The 20780-nt window shown below is 35.8% G+C and overlaps 1 protein-coding gene and 1 long non-coding RNA gene across 2 annotated transcripts in view; one reads left to right on the plus strand and one right to left on the minus strand.

Annotated features, from left to right (window-relative positions):
* LOC116174637 overlaps positions 1 to 20780 on the plus strand; it is a 91240-nt gene that overhangs the window by 6475 nt on the left and 63985 nt on the right. The gene's annotated exons all lie outside the window — the stretch shown is intronic.
* On the minus strand, positions 4084 to 4437 carry LOC116174952. Its single transcript, XR_004146202.1, has 2 exons — positions 4311 to 4437; positions 4084 to 4263 (listed from the first exon to the last, which is right to left on the minus strand). It is a non-coding gene; the product is annotated as an uncharacterized LOC116174952 (long non-coding RNA).

The following is a 20780-nucleotide window of genomic DNA, read 5'->3' on the forward strand; positions in this document are numbered from 1 at the left end:
CTTCCCTTGCCTAATTCCTTCGTTTTACGGTGATAAAAATGGTAATTTGTAATGATAATGGTTCGGCTTATTTATAAAGAGTTTTTTTTGGCGTAGAATTTTTATCGCTCTGTACGGTTCTTTCTAGCGACGGTAATTCTATTTTATTTTATTCAAGCATACTCAAAATATTGGTTTTAGGTGGATCCTGGGCCATCAAACTATGCAAATCACTTTTGCCTCAATGGTCTCAGTCGGTTCGCTGTAAAATGTACATCCTCCATCATCGTTCGCGCAAATAAAATTTAATTAAGATAGATACTAAAGAATAAAATAGTTAAAAGCATATCGAAAAAGTCCTGCTATAAAGAGTTTATATGTTAATTCTCTCTTTTCATGTGGAACGCAATACCAAAGATAGTAGAGTCATAAAAAATTATATTATTGCGGGAACTCAAAATTTGTTGAGCAAGTGTTACTTTCAGTTACGTCATTACGTTGGTTCCGTGTGACGTGATTAGTGATGTGAAATTACACGTGTTTTTTTAAAGGGCGTAATATTACGTGTAAAATTACCAATTGTTTATGGTTTTTATGGTATTTTATGTAATCTATGCAAAATTACCAGTAATTTATGTTTTTTATGTTTTTTTTTATTTCCATAATTCGATGACCATGTTGATGGTGACTATACGAGACAATAAACGAACGAATTTGGTTTCAATCCCAATCGGCCATGGAATTATTGCCATAAGAAATACATTATAAACTTCGAGTCAAAAATGCAAGGTTGATTCCCAAATGAAATACTCAGTGTTTAGTATTACTGGTTTTGTAATTTTTTTCTCTATCAAGTGACGTAAATGCCAATATGATGTCAATTTAAAATAAGGAAATTGATGTCAATATCTTGAAACCCGCCATTCTGAAAAAAATTTTCTATGTCCATTGAATTTATCCGATCGAATCTTGCAATTTTTATTTGAAACTTTTTTCGAGAGCTCTCTTTGTTACTAAAATATTTGAACTAAATTGGCGATTTTTACATTTTTCCAATTATCTACGAAACGAATTTTTACGTGAAAAAGTTTGATGTTATTCGGCCGATTTATCTAACGGGCAATTCAGGGTCAAAATGCTCTTGAAACAACAGGGCGTTTCGGAGGTTCTAAAGACAATACCGCCCAGGAAAGGTGGTGAATTGGAAAGTTTTAATAAAAAGGACGTTAAATCCAAAGTGGAATAATACAAAGTATAGCAGATAACGTACTGGAAATGTTAAAAGATAAGAAAATTTGAATTTTAAGTCCCTCTCTTGTTCTGGCCCCTCAACAGGCTTTCGCCCAATTACAGAGTAATCCGCATAATGCTTTTTAGAAGTGCTCCTGCAGAAGGTCTTAAATTGTTCTATACTACTCCGCTATTTACCTGACGAATTAGGAAAACTGCAGGAAAACCTAATTCTGAGTCGCCTGGAGGATGCTCGAAACTGATTTAGGAATTTCCCATCTCTACCACAGATGACAAATTCACCTCAATCCAGGTTTGAACACCCGACCTCCCGGTTATGTAGCCCAAAGTTCTACCACTGAACCACACAAATGGCTTCGCATCTTATACCTTATGTAATCTTGGTGCTCGGGCAATAATACTAGACTTCCCTACTTTGGTATGTAATGTACTATTATTAAACAAAAAAACTGACACTATGGTATTCTATTTCCTTATTTTGTTACATTTAAAGGAAATTCATAAATTATCAACTTCAGACTAACCGATGCAGGAATAACACGATAGTGCGAATATAATGCCGAAAACCCGAAAGTTTTACGATATTCTCTTGCCGAGATCTCGATTGATTTGTAAAAAATCGCCCGAACAGCCGACAGTTAGTGAAACAATAAGCTCTTTTTGGGAACCAAAAATGCGCTAATAATTCAAGTAGGTATTGCATGGAAAAGTGACAAATCAGTGAAAATTATAAGAGAAATAGGTTTTTCTTCTTTACACTCTCGAACGAAACCCAGTTATAAATCTCAGATGGATCTGTAGTTGCGTCCTCCCCCAGTTTGATATCCACCATGCATGTAACGATCTAACCTGCAATTATAAAAAAAGAATTACAATTATTGCAAGAGCGTATGTACGGAACTGTGGTACACTTGATAAAATTTTAAGGAAAATAAGCTGTGATTTTTACCACCCTCGAGAGGGGTCCAGTTCTTACTCGTAGATGCATATGAACTTGCACCCATACCCGAAAAGCTAGTAGTTTTAAAGATAATTCGATTTTTAAGAAAAATTGGGCATTTGCAAGCGTCAGTATATATTGTCAAAATTATTTTATTACTTACATTTTGATTCCAGGTTTTATATCTTATCGTGGGTTAAGTATAAGTCAAATAAATACATCTACTATGAAACATTAAAAAAATAGCTTACAGGGTGTTTTTTTTTGTAGATCCAAAGTTACAAAACTTCATATTAAAAAATCTCACTTTTGTTTAAATGGAACACCCTGTATATTTTTCTGTCATCATTTAGCTCCTCCAAAAATCTTCAACTTTTGATAATAATGTCCTATACCCATCTCTGATAGTTTTCGAAACATCTTGGTTTTCCTGGGTTTTATATTCTAATCTTAAATAAGTTATATTAATTTACATAATAGTGAGGTGGACATGCAAAAAAAGGCAATTTTTATGTATCTCGTCCAAAACGATAATCATATCGATTGATTTATTTTTCAAACAATTTATTTAAGTCCAAAAACTGGAGAATAAGTAAAAACATCTGACTACAAAGCAAATTTAATTTAACTCCTAATAAAGATATAAAACCTGGAATCAAAATTTAAGTAATAATTTTGACAATATACTGACGCTTGCATCAAATGCCCAATTTTTCTTAAAAATCGAATTATCTTTAAAACTACTAGCTTTTGGGATATTAACTATATAATAAAAAAGACGTACAATTACACGTAGAATTTAAAAATGCAGGAGGTTCTATTAAAAAATGTACCATTTGGGCGCACTACTTTGTGGTCGCACCCTGTATAATTACAAATATTTTTAGAATGTGGAAAATATTCAACCATATCATAATACAAAAGCACTCTATCGAAAAATCTTATCTTCAAGGCATTAAGTTACTCCGCGCAATCGTTGACTCACCCTGTACAAACCAATTTGTTTCGATAAGACCTTTCATTTTCAAAAGCTTATTTGGCACCACTAAAGGCTGCGTATGCAATATTTGAGACCAATTGGTTGTCGTGTGTAAAAGTTATGCACGTTTTACTTTCAAAAACAGCATCTTAGAAAATAATTCATAGGCGTGGGGATGACGCGATTTCAAAATAGTACGTGAAAAATAGATTTTCATCTTTACCACCCCTGAAAGAGTTCCAATTCTATCTCGCAGATGCATCTGCACTAGCGATCTCTCTTAATTCGATATCCCTCTTTCTTACAATGGTCTATTATGCAATTATAAAAAATGTTTACAATTACTGCAAGAGAGGAGGTACGGAGAAGCGACATCCTGAAAAGAAGTTCAGATCTCCCTCACAGATGAATCTCCCTCAGTTCGATATCCATCGTGCATATAAACCTGTTGTTATAAAAAAAAGGGGTTGCAATTTTGTTGTAAGTGCGAAGGCACGTAAAAGTGGAAAACTAGCTGCAATATTATAAGGGGAATCGGTTTTCGTTTTTACCACCCTAGTGCCCCAGTCACGATTCGAATCGAATCCCTTATTGACTCACATACAAGAGTGGAACCCGATTTGTCCCGAATATAAACAACCTAAAGTTTTATTTGATTTGTGTTGTACAAAACGAATTTTTTTGACTCGTGATCTCGTGAACTTTTTTTGACAATTGTAAGTGCTTTGCACCCTAACATGAACACAAATAAATAAATAAAAAAATAAATAAAAATAAATGACACGAGCGACTCCTACCACTTTGGGTAATTAAAATTGTGTTTTGGATTGGAATTAGAAGACTCCGATTCATCACCTAAACGAGTCAAAAAACTTCTTCCAATCTTGGGAGAACAACTTGCCAAGATAGACCAAAATTATAGTAATAAAACACCTTTACAAGCTACTAAATTTATTTGGTGTCAAAGTTACATGGTTTAGCCATAACGTATTTGAACAGTGCATTGACCATACGCGTTTTCAGTAACAGTTGCTTTGTATGCAGCTTGTCAAGCCTAGGTAGTCACGTGCACTGGAGCATCTCTCATAACAATCTAAGAAATCGTCAGCGGTACCTACGTCACAGTAAAAGGTGAAGAAAATTAGAATAGTGGAAACTCACCTTCATGCACGAATACAAAAAGTGCTAGTAGCACGGCGATGAAGAACGTCGGGAACATTATGTTTCGTCTTTTGGCAACTGTTTCAAGTACGAATCCGACATCAGAGCGATGGTCTTTTATACGGTTCACTCCAATGGATGTGGTTTCTCTATCTTGGTTTCTAAATTACATCCACGAAGATAAATACCCCTGTTAACTAATTGCCTCCCACATCTTATGTATGTCACCTGATCGATTAGAAATCGAGATCACAAAATAATAAGACGCTTATTAATCAGTTTCAATCATCGGTCGGCAAAGGGAAGATCCGTCCACGCTTGATTTTAGGTAATCTTTTTGTATAATTATCACATTCATTTGCGAAACGGAAACCATGCTATCAAGTGCGAGTAAACAATTTTAATTGCGCTGGGAAGAAGTGCAGATATCGCTAAATTTTCAGCTACGTATGATTAGTTGAAGTGGAGCGGATCTTCTAATTACCTAAACAACAGATTTGTGTTTTTTGATTGTATGTCTCCTTATCTTCGTTCTATTTTTTTCAGGAAAACAACTCAATATTGTGCGCACTTACCTACTTTCCAATTTTTTGGAATTCACTACAGTATACAGTATACTATACATATTACGAAAGCTTTCTTTTTTATTTTCACCAGGCATTGTACAGATCATAATGTAATAATAATACGGATCATAACTCATTTACCATAAAAGATACCGAAAAAAGCTTTAGAGCAAAATTTTCTAAAATATTTTTGATTACCAGAGGCGTGCTGTATTCCAGTGGCGTATCAAACTTGCATTTTTTAAAATGGAACACCCCTTATTTTATTACTGATTTGGAGAGTACTTGAAAAGTACTTATTTTTTATGTAACATGTTATACCTCTAACTTTAACGATTTCGCTGTTATAAACTTTTTTCGTCAAAATTTGAGTTTTTCGAAATTTTTTTTGAGAGAAACCAAATCACGCATGCAGCTAATTTTTGGATTGAGGCACAGGTTAACACCTCTTCCACAATCATATTTTTTTAGGTACTTTATCGAAAAAATAAAATTTTTGATTGACCTTCTCTAAATGTCAATTTTTTAAAAATTTTAAATGGCACCCCCCTAAACAAAGTCCCTTTGTTTAGGGCAAAACTAAAAAGTTTCCACTGATGTAAACAAAACCACACTTTCCATAAGAAAATTTCAGAGTAAAACCAAATCGAAACGGCAATTTGTAAAAAAAAGTTCTTTTCCGAACCCAAGTAGGCCATGATAAAACAAAAGATGTTCAATTTTCACAATTAACAGTACAGTGTCGGCAGCGTATGATTGTTTTTTAATCAGCGTTGTGAAAATGTTCCAAACTCAAAAATCGAAGTGTGCCTAAATGTGCAATCAATGTGTAAACGAAGGAAATATTTGACGTTTCATTATTTTATTGTTGGGGGCTAAATTCGTGAAGTTGGCTGAGATGTATTGTCAGGCGTTAATAACTCCCCTGGGTAGGCAGCACCCAAAGGGGTAGGCAACTCGCTCTGAGACGACCCAGATTATACCCCTGAGTGCCATAAAAACTTTATGTGATTTAATTATCTAGTTTTGTGGTAATTAGTAACACTTAAAAAATCAAAGAAATATAGAATTTGGCTAATTATGAATAGGTCCAGTGGTCGACCCCAAACATTCTAAACGTGTTTCACAACCATGGAGCTTAGTAGAGTCGAAAAAAATGGTTTAGTCATTAGTAACCAACATTTTTGTAGCCCCCCCCCCCTCCCGGATTCCGGGGGAGATGAGTGTGATTCGACGTCGTAACTTTAAGAGGGATGGCCAAGAGCATATGCGCCAATTTTCATCGCTTTACGCAAAAGTGCGAGGTATGCATTTGGAGCGTGAAGTGCTAACTTACCAGTAAGGGTTGGAGGGCTGTAAACTGAAGATCATGATATAAAATGCTAAAGCGTGATTTCGGATGAATTTGGTTTTATAGTCTGAATATTAAAACTGTAGAACAAAAAATTGTTGTTTTGACATTCGTCAGTGCCAAGATACCAAATTTTTTAGTTCTAAATTTCAAGTGCATGGATTGAACGTTGAAGCCTGGAGTCTAGAATTCGAAGCGTTTTTAAAACATGATGTTTAAATCCAAACGCCTCAAAAAAGGCACCAGCTTACAACTTGAAGCTAGTTATTTATTTATTTATATGCATAATTAAAAAAAAATTCCAACTCCAAGATGGGGTCTTAACCCGAGGTATGAAGAAGATCATGAAAAAAAAATCAATTGCAACCCTTATAATTATAAGATTTTTTGCAATGATTAGTGAACGTTTCTCACCACAATTTTCTCTTTACATAGGCAAGAACTAGCGTGTAAACGTATACCATACGTCTGTTGAGCGGTTAGTTGTTTTTTTATGTATTTTTTTAATTTTGACAGTACAACAAACAAAAGTTTATTGATAAACATCTGCCATCAATTTTAAAATAATATTGGATAGAAGAAATAATAGGCGTTACCATATTGACAGGTGTTTTTCGTTGTCTATTCGCTTGGTAGTATGTACTATATGTACTTTTTCAAAAATTGCTAAAAAGTGTTGATTGGCAATGGCTATCAATATGAAATATCAAATGTATTAATGGCATACGATCTTTTTTTGTTGTGTTGTCATAATCTGCAAAATTACTTAAAAATAGAACTGACCGCTCAACAGACGTATAATATACGTTTACACGGTAGTTCTAACGTATGTAAAGTGAAAATTGCGGTGATAGACCTTTACTAATCATCACACAATATTTGTCGTTATTAACAACGAAATATCGTACGAGTTTAAATTACACAGACGCGCAAAGCACATGCTAATCGGCCAAGTATTGCAAATGGAATTTTTATTTCGAATGTTCAAGTTTTGGGTTCGTTATTTTCGTGTTATCAGACCCGCAGATGCAAAATTTGTGGGGATTGGGATTTTTGCATGCAAGTTAGTTGTTGCACCACTTTGTGCTAGGCAAAAATATTTTTAAAATTGGCAAGGACATGTGGTCGCTAATTTGCGCTTGAACACAAATTCGATCATATTATTCGAATTGAGGTAATTCTTATATTGTATCAGAAATATTAGTTCTTTTATTTTGTTTAAATAATTAGTAAAATATCCGGAACATCAATTGAATTTAATTGAGTTGTGTTATTTATTGTAAATGTTTATCTCAGGTGAGGGCGATAAGAGTTCGTTATCGCTGCGTAAAGCTAATTGAATTTCAGGATGGAAGAAAGGACGAAGGTGGAAGGGAAGAACGTTTTAAATAAGCGAAGCGAATGCTTTTTTTTGGTGGTCATTTTGATTGGTGCATGGCAGTCAGTCAGTCTTGTGGATAGTAAAGTTGTAAAAAAGAAATTTTACACAATTTTTAAATATATTTAGAATACCGTCAAGAAACGATATGACCAGTTCATACAAAATTGTCGCCGCGCATTTACTGCTGCCAATAATCCTGCCCCACTTATTCTGATACAGTATATAAAGACGAATCGCAGTAACATGTGGAGTAACCCCAGATTCTTCTCTACAGGACACCGAATTCTTCTCTTGAAGGGAACCTGAGATACGTTAACCTACATCGTCCTAATTCTAAACCTGTATTTAAATTTCGTTTTTTGTTTCACAAATTATTTCTCTATTCAACTGATGGAACCTTTGACAGACTGTGATTACCTTTTGCAGACTCTGTCTAAACCACCATATCGTATAAGCTGAAGAAACTATTGTACGGTATCAACTCTGTAAACGAATATAATCATATTACGTATACCGAACTTTACACGTAGGTGTTTAAAAGGAGATGTAATTTATGCACGTGTCTGGAAACGTGAAATAGACTTCGATATTAATACACTTATGTGAAACGACTTTATTTTTCATTTTATTAACATTTTTAAGTGGACCGTGGGACGAGTTCCGGGCGAGGCCGTTTTACTAACCCACCCCATGAGAAAATGTGACTTCGGCAAAATGAACGTGCAAAAAAAATTTCCCAAAGTGCACTAAACTTAGCTTTGTAACGTGTGCACGTAGGCAATATCCACGTGTCATTTTGCATTATAGTTAGGTATCTAGCGACTTAAATGCCGTTGTCATTGCGCTTCACTACAACTAATGGATTCAAAGTACCAGAAAACTTAGTTTAACAAAAAATCGCAAAGCTCTGAAAGATGGCCTTAAACTTTTCATTCAACGTTCACATAAATAAACGAGATGGTCTTTTCCCACGAGAACTGGGGAGTACGTCGGATATTGTTGGTGGAATAATTCAGTTTGCCATTACAAAAAAGAATACTCCCCTAAATTGCTCTAGTATCCACTTTTTGTAGTAGGTACCTGTATATTATTTACTTATGTGCTAAAGGGAAATAGGAACAGAAAAGCAAAGTTTACAAGTTTACTAAACCCTAAGAAGGTTTACGGGATACATCAGAGCCTACTGGCTCTTGCTACATTAATGATGAAAGCAATTTATGCAGTTTGAAAGTTGGTGATAAGTCCAGAAAGGCAGAAACGTACGATAAAACAATTAATAACGAATTTCGGTACAGTTGCGCACTTTTCACTTGTAACTAAATAAATAGTCACAAACCACGAGGACAGTTTGGTTAATCAGTGACTTTTTGAATTTCCCGCGCAGTAACTTTAAATGCAACACTGCTCCCGTTAACTAACAGCTACTAAACCTCTCGCCAAGATTTTTCGTTCAACATTGGCACGATCCCATTCCGGAAGTCGCTCGTATCTTAAGAAAAACAGAGATTGTAGATCGACATAAGTTTGTTTGACAGCTAGTGAAAATCGGCAACGTGGCAATTTTAACCTAAATGGAAAAAAAATCCCAACGTCGTCACTTATTCACCAAATTTGGTTTTGAAAATACCCAAACGCGTTAGTTTATTTTCAAGAATTAAGCATCATTGGTCTTTAAATTTTTTCTGTATCGAGTGACAAAAATCCAATATGGCGTAAAAAAAAAATAAGAAAGTTAATGCGATTTAGTAGAAAAACACGTCATAAAAACTGTAGCACCGTCAGAAAATCATTAATAGGTTTATTGAAATTATTTTTTGGTATCTTTGACCATAACTTTCCTATTTGTAGAGCTATAACTGAATCGATTTCTACAGAAGCTGTCTCGATTGAAAAATTCCCCTGGGTCAATGCTCCTGTTTGTAGCATATGCAGTTACAGGATGAATTTTCCTTGCGATTGATTAGATTTTTGTACAGGCTTTATACGGCTTTCCATAGGTCAAAATGCGTATTTTTGACAATGTATGAATTACTTCGGAGATAGAGATCCATTAATTTCGACGCAACTCGCAACATGTATGCTTAGAATATTTTACTTCGAGCGAATATACCATCTCTTCACTTTGAGCAAATGTAACAAAATTGACTTTAGGTAAGCACACGGAAAGCTCATGCAAAGTATAAAGCTGGGTCGGGGTGAATAATGGGGTTCTCGTACACATAGCCAAAACGATGCAAGATGAAATATAGTAAACCGGATATTCCTTAGTAGATTTCGAAATTGAAAAGGGGAAAAGGAGGAACAAGGCGGACTAAGAGATCCTTGTTTTGGTCTTAATAAGCTAAAGAAATAAAATAACTGAAGGGGTGGAACTTAAACAAGAATTGTCACAATCGAGGGTAATTTAATACACGATCTCCAAATATTACAAATAGGTGAACGTGAAATGTCAACGTTTCAATTTTTAGAAAAAAGGGAACAACTCGTAGTCTGGAAAATTATTGATATCAAAACAGGCTTCCACGGAGCTATAATTTGTTAAATGACTATCAAACAAATGTACAATTCGATTGTTTTGAAAACCTGTATTTAATCAAACGTTATGTCATGGAGTCGTCGAAAATAAAAATATTACCTTTTAACTCTGGTGGTAACGGTCTTTTGAGCTCAGACTTGGCTTGGACGCTTTTCGGCCTTATCTGTAACAGATAAAAACATGAATAAAAAAACAAGAGGGAGAGGGATAGTGAATAAAACGGCATACAAATATTGCGATAGCAATGTCTAACGTTCGACACTCGGGCACTCGTATACTAAAAACTGTAGGGAATGCTTAATAAGAACGAATCATTCAATTTACGTTAACTAAACAAAAGCAAAATTTTGATTGACAACGAATCATCTGTACAAGTCAATGAAATATAAAAGGCCCAAACGCGACGTTAACTTTAAGGAAACTGCTTTATGATGCACAAATAACTAAATTTTCATACAACCATGATCTCATTAATTCAAAATGTAAATAACTAACAAGAACAAATCCTTCGTAATGACTCAAGTAATGTAAATAATAAAAATCGTAGATATCTGTTTCGAAATAGATCTCGGTAACTAATTTACAAAAGCAATTCACTAAATATAGATAAATAGACTAATATAAAGGATATGAAACGTAGTCTAGTACGAAGGAATCTTCGGAGTGACAAAAGTAACGTAGACAAAACCGATTCTCGGAACGTGTATTCCTCGTCAAAATAATATACGTAAGATCAGAAATATCGACGCAATTCACAAGATCAATAATCTCCAAAAGGTTTCGTTAATGCTTGCAGTTAAAATTCAGGAGCAATAGTCAAATCTCTAGGTGTAAATTTTTCGACGTAGGTAATGTAATGTCTCATGTGACATCGCCAATGTCATTCTCACTAAGATGGCGGGGGTCCAGGTAAAAATGCGATGTCATCCAGATTCTGAGTCGATGTAAGTCGAAAAACTCAGGTAGATAATTACGAAAAAGTAATCCAGAAGGGAAAATTAGTCTTAGGAGAGAACGATGATAGAAGACAAAGCGTTAAAAATTACGTGTCATAATCTGTACATAGCTCATAGCGTGTAAATACCTACTTTCACATATAAATCCGCTAAGTGTATTCAATGGCGCAGCCACAACACATCAGAAATAGAGAGAAACATTCTAAAGAACTTGCAAAATCTTCCTAAACGGAGCAATTAGTACACTTTGTACGCAAGACAAGACAAAATTTAAGAATTATGCGCGGAAAGGTACACTCGCATGGCCTCTAGCAGCAAAATAAAGAACTGTTGTAAAATAAGCCTATAATACTCGACTAACTTCTCTAAACTAAACCGGTTTACAAAGGAAATACATAGATGGCCTAAGAATATCACTGGAAAACGTAATTCATTCAAGGCGAGCGCGCGATCTTCCAAAAATCTAAACAATGTGCAGAGATGCCAGAATTGGTTTGCAGAAATGAGCTTAATTCAAAGTAACTTATACATATGTGAGTGGCCCACCTGAAAATTAATGGATAAAATAAAAGGCGAGATACTAAATTATAATAAGCGAAATATAAAATTGGACTGAACTTTTTTTTCAGTATTAAGTGTAACAAACTTTTAATTATTGTAATGAATGTAAATTACAACTTTACAGTGGGTCACTGCTTAAATATCGTGAATTTGAGTTAAAATAAAGTCCACCAAGACGTTAATTTCACTTCATCTTACAACCCTAAACATATGGGACCGAATCTGTCCACCCTAGAAACTACCCGGTTCACTTAATAACAACCGCGTATATATTTGTTTCAAATTCTAAATAATGAAGTTTGCAAACTGTCTGCGGAATTTACGTAATCTTGAGTTACCAAAATGTAAATTGTATTTCCTTAGCACACTAACTCTGTGTTAAATACGCGCTAACTGCGAACTTACATAAAGTATGTAAACCACTTGGTACGGGTTGCTGGATTTTACTAACTTTTTGTCTCTGCCGCCGAAGGAAGATAATTTAATTTTTACACTTGAATAGTATGCTTCACTCCCTTTCTTTTACCCACCCTTCTGCAAATGGGGCCCGCTCGGAAATTTAATTTTTAATTTGAACAATAGGATAGAATGCACAGCGTGACATTAAGGAAATCAGGTCATTAAGACTATGAACACGGAAATCTGTAAAAATACTGTACAAATGTGATCAGAAAACAAAATTACCTCGAAAGTAATGAATGAGAGAGATTAAGAAGAATTGAAACAGATTGGCTCCATAGCCTTTTTTACGCAGTACTTTAGGACATTCGAACCGCTTTATTACCCAAATGGCACGAAATGCTCGTGCAAACAAAACATCTTCGTGTAAAAAATAACCGACAGAATTTCAATTTCCAAGGCGGATGATGTATACTAAAATTTCCGGCAGGTGGACACTGAAATATGAAATGCTGGGCTTAGTTAAATTTGTAGAAATATTATTTCGGGCAAGTCCCATTGATCAAACGAGCTTGGATAAAATCTCCCCCTCTAAAGGTGTCGAGAAAAATTAGCAGTAGAGATTTTTAAAGTTGTTCGGAAAATTTATGCGACACCTTCGTGATAAATAATTTTAAATTTTACCTAATGACCTGCGTGAAAAACTTAATAAACGAGCTTGGCGTAGTGTTTTCGGTTTATTTAACAAACAGGTAATTTTTCATGCTGCACACATGCGGACCGTTGAAAGTTTCCACAATAAAAGTTTTCTGCAGTGTTGAGCATCTAACTTAAATGTGCTTTCCAATTTCCTGTTTCTGAAGTTAACTGAAGTTAACAAGCGATGTAAGAGCAACGCTCTATTAAAAGGAGCATAACAACTAAAAAGTGCTTTCAGAGTCGTTTTGTTCTTGTTATAGTTACAAGGAAACTTGTACCTACTTGCTAAGATGGCTTCATTCAAAGTTGCACTAAGCAATTATGTTCAATTTGTAACTGTCTGCCTCATGATAGAAAATTCTGCTATGAAAACGTTTGAGCCTTTCGGACCCTATTGCGGATATTTAGTGTATCGTATTAAATTACGACAGCAATTCTTTTTTAAATTTTCTAGATGATTGTTAGGCACACCAAAGGTCCATTGTGTCCACCTCCTTCCTTTGCAACTAGGTCCAGAGCCCGTTCCTCTCAATAGAGAATAGGACTCTGTATAGTGTAATTTGCCCCCCTCCCTCCTCGTTCCAGATAATTCTCGCCAAGGAGTTGATGTCAGTCAAGGTCACACGGTGACAGACCACATACTCCGTACTTTCATCTGCTTCGCTATAGAACCTGCAGGCACGTTTCCTACATGATATTGTAACAGGTGCTGTGAAAAATTTGGTGGGAGAGCGGAATTCTTACTAAAACTTTCGAAAAGAATCTGTGCCGGTCAAGCGAGCGCGTATTGATATTTTAGCCGAACCTTCAGTGCGAATTTATGTATTGTGAACGTGGAGATTTATAGATCGATTAAAACAACACACGTCGCCAAGCTGCAAAGGCCTGTGATTTTTGTACGCCATTTAGGAGATCGCGTAAGATTTCATTGTTAACTAAAAGTTCGAATCGAAAACCAGTGTGTGGAGAATCGTTGTCCTCGAATACTGATATAATTTTCAACCGAAAATATTGCGTTACCGTATTTATACGTAAGCGACCATTTTATGTTTCGGTACATTATTGGATTAATGTGTTCGCGCTTTAATAAATTGTTCCTACTAGAGCGTTGGGGTCCAAGGTACAAATCATTCCATTGCGCCAGATTTGTAGTGACAAGTTACATAAAAACAAATTTGTTAACCAAAGTTGTGCATCTAATTTTTTTATATGAAGTGCGAACAAAATTATAAACAAAATGGCTACCGGTAAAAAACTTTTGTTTTTTGTCAAAACCCTAAGTTACAAGGGTACATTTTTGATATTTCAACATTGCGGAAAATCACTAACTTATTACTGTGAATAACTCAAACTGCAACTGAATAAATCAAAGTAAGTCTGAGGCATGGTAGAGGAGTTATAAATATAACTCTCCCGTTGACCGCTCCGTGAGGACCCCGATATGGATTGTCTGGCTCTAGGTGACCGGTTCCACTGAGCTTGGAATTGACTGGTCACTCAGTATTTAATCCTGGCCCTCACAACGGAGTGGCAATTCATATGGCAGGATCAAGCCCGACGGAAACACCCGTACCGTTTTCAGTAGTTATATAGGACCGAATCTGGCTCAATTTAAGGTCGATCGCCATCTGGTGACTGAAAAGTAAGGCGAAGTTCAAAGGTGTCATGCCACGTGGCGGTGACCTTGAAAAATAGGCAAAGGGCAAGCTCAAAAGCATTTTCCAATAACATCCACTTTTTGCGGCGTCATTTCATTTTTAAGGTTAACGAATTGAAATAGAAAAATAGGACACTAAAAATGGGGCTATTAACCTCTGTTAACCTTAAAATGAAATAAGACACCATCATTGCTCTCTGATTGTTTTGAAAATGAAATATGACACCACCAAAAGGTAGTCGTTGACTTTTTATCACCTTGAAAGTCGAATACGGCACCGGAAGAAAATGGAGGGAATTAAATTTCGATTATCTTAAAAATCAAATCCGACACCACAAAAACGGGGTCATTGACTTTGAAAATAGAATAAGCTGCAATAAAAATCATGTCATTGAACTTTGATGACCTTGAAAACAAAATAAATATTAGAAAAATGAGAACGCTGACTTAATAACCTTGGGAATGAAAGGTGGCACAGCAAAAATGGGACCGTTGACCTTTAGTAACTTTGAAACTGAAATATAGCAACAAAAAATGGAGTTATTGACCTCCGATGTCCTTGAAAGCAAATGTCCTTGAGCTTCAAGGTCTTTTGACCATTTGAACTTCTTAATATGATTTCCAAATTTACCACCAGGTGGCAAGCGACTTTGAACTGAGCCAGGCTTCGACTAGTGTTTTCGCAACCCCCGCCCTTTCATTGCCCCCTATCCCACAGGAACTCTGATGATAACCAAGGGAAGGGACCTCCTCCATCGTAGCCATAATGCACTTTGACTGATGCTTAGTTATGGTCACATCTGGGTGTCCATCCAAAGAATGACCATCCTGAGTGCCGAAACAGCAATTTGCTCATAGGTTCGTGTGCCACAAGAATCCTTGGGCTTTTTCACAGGGTGCCCTGAGACATACCCTGGAGTACTCCCCTCTTTCTGACCTGAGTCATGCACTTTGTTCCTGACGTCGAGACGCTCCTCAGAATCAACGGACTCAACACCGCCTTAGGATTTGTCGCAGGGCTTAGCTGATCCCAGGTTTTACCTTCGAATCGTCGTCTTCTGTTCACCAGTCCTATTTTTCTTGCAAAGTGGAGGTCGCCCACAACAAGGAACTTCCAAGGCCCTGCGTCACAGCTGTCCTTTCGGGGTTCTACAAGTTTTTCATGAAATCCTGTTCATTTTTTTCTTGTACCATGCTAATCATATCGCCAAAAGATACATCGGTGCTACATCGTGTTGCTGTCGCATTGCTGTGATGGGACAAGGCCGTTAATTATCGTACTCGATATCGAAGCAGATTACGAGTAGAGCGAGGCCGTTCAGGCATTAGTCAACTAATTATATCCCGAGCCCTGTGGCTGGAGATTCTTTGATTTTTCTAGTTGTTATGGACTGGATGTGAGAATTGAGTTCACTTCTTGGCATCAACGTCTATCTTCATTCAAGGTAAGTGTTATCTGGTATGTTGCGACACGTGCGATAATTAAATTTCGTCCGATAAATAACCAAACGACCAGATGTACCTACATTTTAATACGCAGTTTCACGTTTTACAGGAATCTAAATAAATAATTTACAAAAGCGATCAAATTTAACCACAAAAATTACGCAATTACAAACAATTCTAAAAGGAAACAGATACTGAAGACAACAAATTCAGGTAACCCCATGAATATGAAAAATTTTAAATTTATTTACGCCAACCGTACACGTAACTTGAATTTTTAAATCGGACATCTAAGACACTGCAATTACATACTGTTTATGGTTTTCTTTATAATTTGAAAAAAGTGGTAAAAAATTCTCCCTTGTTATCAAGGGTTGCGACACACCCTTAACGGTGATTTACGCACGCATTGTATTATTAACTATTTAAAATCTAAATGCTGACAATTTATTCATAGGTCATTCAACTAATTAATAGGTATAGGATTGTTACAGTTGTCGCAGCCAAATAAGCAGAGGCTGTTGACACTGTTGACCGTATAGAGAGGATGAACTGAATTGATACGCACGTTTGAAGGGCGAAGTATCTATAAGCTAACATCAGTGTCCCCATTTTAAAATTAACTCATTATGAAATGGTGTTTACGTTATCAATCTGAAAACTGCCCAAGTGGGCCAAACATCAAACGCGATCTGCTGAAATTTAAAAATGCGATCCCGAAAACTATTTCTGTTGGTTCTTTGTACGAACCATGAATGAGTAAACTGGGTGGTCCCCGTCATATTTCCAATCCTCGAGGTTACGATTAATTTAGCTCGATGTATATAAATCGATACGATTATTTACTTCATCTCGAAATAATAATCCTCAAAAAATATCACAAGGTCGTAATCGCCGAACGATTTATTGTAATAACTAACGTAAATCAAATCAACGAGTGATGATTATAATTTTAGAAACCACGCGCCAATCAATTATGCCGCGGTGCACATTTACGCCGTAGTGTATTTTTACAAATTTAATAACCAAAAATTATTTCTGGAGGTATTTTGGGTTTAAAAAAAATAAACGAATTGCCGGTTACTACGACTTAAAAGAGAACTTTATTAGGTAATTTATTGTCTGTAAAAGGCAAGCACGACGAATAATAACGTTTACGCCCTTTTGATGTCAACCACCTTGTCAACGTGTCAGGAGCGTTTATGAGATGCGCATTAATAAAGCCGCAAATGTTAGTTGTGCCTTTGATTCGAAAATAATTTATGTTGTTTTGCTTGCGGGCTCAGCTTTGAAGTTGCTGTCAAGAGATTATTACGTGATCAAAATATGTGGAATTTAAACTTGTTGGAATTTGGGGCATACAATAATTAAACTGCTGTAGTGCCACCCAAGAGACGCGGGCTCACTGGACACTCTCTGTTGGCTTATCAAACTTTCAAACCGAAATATAGGTGTGCTAACTACGTGTATTACCACAAAAAGAATGCTAATTTTTTATACCAGATCCTAGGTTGTAAGGGTAGCTCCTAATTTAGATTTTATTTTTTCGAATTTTATGCAAGGATAACTAAAGCGGCTATCTTAATTGGTTTAATCTGCTCCAAACCGCAGCATAAGGATTAGGTCATTTTGGTAGTAGCTTTCACGTAGGGCAGAGACGAAAGAAGCAAATCAGTGATTAAAGATGGCTGTTCTCTTTAATAAGAAGCCATTTTGTAGGCTTTAATTGGTTGAACACAGAGACCGATTACTAGAAAGAGAGTATTGAATTCATTCGGCTTTGAGCTAACAACGCCACCACTCGTGCAGCTCAAAGTATAATTATTTGTTCGAGATTCAATTCGGGTCCGAGTTACCAGAGCAAGCAGTGTGTAGTATGTTCTCTAATAGTCACAGTAGTGTTAACCGCGGAGCATCGCATAAAAAAGTTAAAAGAATTTGGTTTTGGATTGTTTGCTCATTAAATATTAGTAGATTCATTGAATTACGAAATAAGACGTGGTCACATTTTCTATAACTAACATCAAAAACCTTCTTAAACGACAAAATTCGAACAAACAAATGTAACACCAGTTTCCTCTTTACCAAGCAATTGAGAATTTGTAATTTAAATGACACATTTAGAGGACTTTCATGATTTAATATTGAAATTAAAAAATGGATAAGATTGACGAATTTTTATTTTTTGCTTTTACAATATTACACAATGATAATTAAATTGTATCGTTGAATAAATTTCCTATTTCTACACGTTTCTATTGCACATTACTTTATTTGTAAGAGATCAAAAACTACCTCTAGTCGTCCAACTTTGGAGATACTGGTTTACCCTCTAATTATGAGTCTAGGAAATGGAAGTTGGTTCATTGAAATTGAACCCGAACACCTACCGGAAAGGAAGCGTTTTCTGTTTTCAGAGAACTCGTACTGAATAAATGACATTGCAAAAATCCAATGATCGAGTTTATTGGAAGAGTTGTACACCACGGCTGTTTAAGCGGACGTTTAAATGCAAACTTTTTTTTATCAAAATAGCCCTGCCCTACTGAGCAACTGGTAGATTGGTAACATTTTTCGAGTTAGTTAATATTGCGCAATTTGATAATTCGCACGGATTTAAACCGGAATTATTCTCCCACAGGATAAGTTTGTAGCTAACAGTGTTTATTATTATGACATTGACAGTTTCTCGCCGCAACCGAAACAGCTCATCTTTGAATTGAAAGGGGTAGCATTTCAGTACAGGAATTTTTTCAGATGAGTTTCTTACGCCATCTATATATTACCTTTGTAAACCCGTTTAGTTCAGATGTAAATTAGTTATACGGTAGATGTGTTATTACTTTCGTTCTTTAGTTTGCTGCTAGATGCCATCCGAGTGTTATAGGTTTCATTGAATTTCTTCATTCATTTGTCGGTATATAGTTCACGCTATATACCTATATATATATTCATAGTGGTTACTACTACTACTACGTTTCATATTCTTTATACTTCTCTGTTTACCGCTTTTGTGAACAACGGAGCTATCAGACAAATGTAGTAATTACAATTCGATTGTATCAGAAAACAGTATGTAATCAAACGTGTTATCTAGGAGACGTCAAAAATATAGAGATTACCTTTGAAACTTTGCTCGTAACGGATTTTTGAGCTCAGAAGGGCGCTTTTCTGCCTTATCTGTAACAGATAGAAAAAGGGTTTATACAAATGGGTGAAATAAAAGCATAAGCGTGACGTTCCTGACACATTACGACGTATTATGTTCTCTGGATGCAGTTTTTGTATCAAGATCACAGAAATGCAAGAAGTTTTATGTACCTACTTCCTAGGTAATAGCATTTTCACATATGTGTGTGCTATAGACACAAATAGTCCATTTAAAAAATGTTCTTGTGTAATGACAGATACATTAATGTATACCACTTCCTCCAGAAACGAATTTTTCTTTAATTATGATCATTGAGAACACTTCACGGACGAAAACCTACAGATGATGCAGACATTTGTTTAAATTCTTCTATCAGGATCTCAGAAATGCTGCAATTTGATGAGAACCTTTGGGCATAGCGTATTATGTGCGCCTGATACAAATAACTTCCTGTTTGATTCGGTACTACAAAGACACAGAAAACTGTACATACCATGTTCTCCTGATACAAAAGTGCTTTTTGATAGAATCAGGACGACAGAGACGCAAGGAGGTGTAGCTAGATATGTTTCAGAGTCCTCTGATGCAATTATTTTATAGTAAAGTTTATTGTCATGACCTCAGAGATGCAATAAATTGTAAATACTACATGCACGACGTGTTGTAGCTTGTATCAGAACAACAGTAATGCAAAGAGGTGTAGAAATCATTATCTAATAAGAGCACAACGTGAAGCTGCCTACCTAATTAGATTCTTTTAAAGCCGCTGCTTGAACATTTTCGGTGGATGAGCGTGAATGCCGATGCGTTTTCCTGATACCCCATTCTGCTTGATGCAAATATTGTCCTGATGGTAATATTTACTTTGAAAAATGTTTGTGTCAAGATCTCGGAAATGCAAAACGTTGCAAATTGCATTTTATAGGCAAACACTTCTAAGGTTCTATGTTGTCCTGATATTATATTCTAAAAATTGTTGTATCAAGGCGAGGAAAACATGAAGAGGTGTAGTGAGAAGACATTTATACGTAATATATTCCTCTTCTGGTTATCTTTTTGTTGCGAAAGTAATGTTAATGCCAATTATATGCTAGTTTCAACGGCCAAACGTTGTCGTTTAAATCCGTTTTTATTAAAAATGAAGCAGTAGGCGCTTAACTCAATTTTCCAATTGTCCTATCTCCATACTTTCGTGTAACTGGGCGAAGAGAACTGAGGCCGAATTTGTGGTTTTAATGTACCAAGGGAGGTGGGGCGACGAAACTGTTGGTACCGAAGCATCGCCTTCGAGGAAAAAAAATATGCTTGTAGATATATTTTACTACCTGACGTGACATTACAAGGGAGTCCAGACTTTCGAACTCGTGAAGAATAAATATTTTACAAAAGCAAGCAACCGTCGCCTTGCAAAATATCATGTCATCCGTCAACTCAATTGAATTGCAACTTTCAAGCTACGTAGAATAATGACAAAGTAAAAACCATTATTTATTAGCATCTCAGTGTATACATTTTTCGTGAAAGTAACAATGCAATTACAATCCCTTTAATACATCTCAGTTTTAGACGCAACTAACCTCTATGGAGAACCTATGTTTTCCATTTAAGCGAATTTGTTGCCCAAACCTTAGTCAAAAACAGACAATCTAATATGTTAATTTTATTTGTAGGTAAGCCAGAATCCCATATCAACAGTTCCTCCTGCCGTTGGTAAGGTATCGTGTGCTGGTTAAATTTCGCATCGCTTTCGTGTGCAAAGTAAGTATT

Source organism: Photinus pyralis, unplaced genomic scaffold (genome assembly GCF_008802855.1).
Source record: "Photinus pyralis isolate 1611_PpyrPB1 unplaced genomic scaffold, Ppyr1.3 Ppyr1.4_LG6, whole genome shotgun sequence".
Taxonomy (NCBI): Eukaryota; Metazoa; Arthropoda; class Insecta; order Coleoptera; family Lampyridae; genus Photinus; species Photinus pyralis.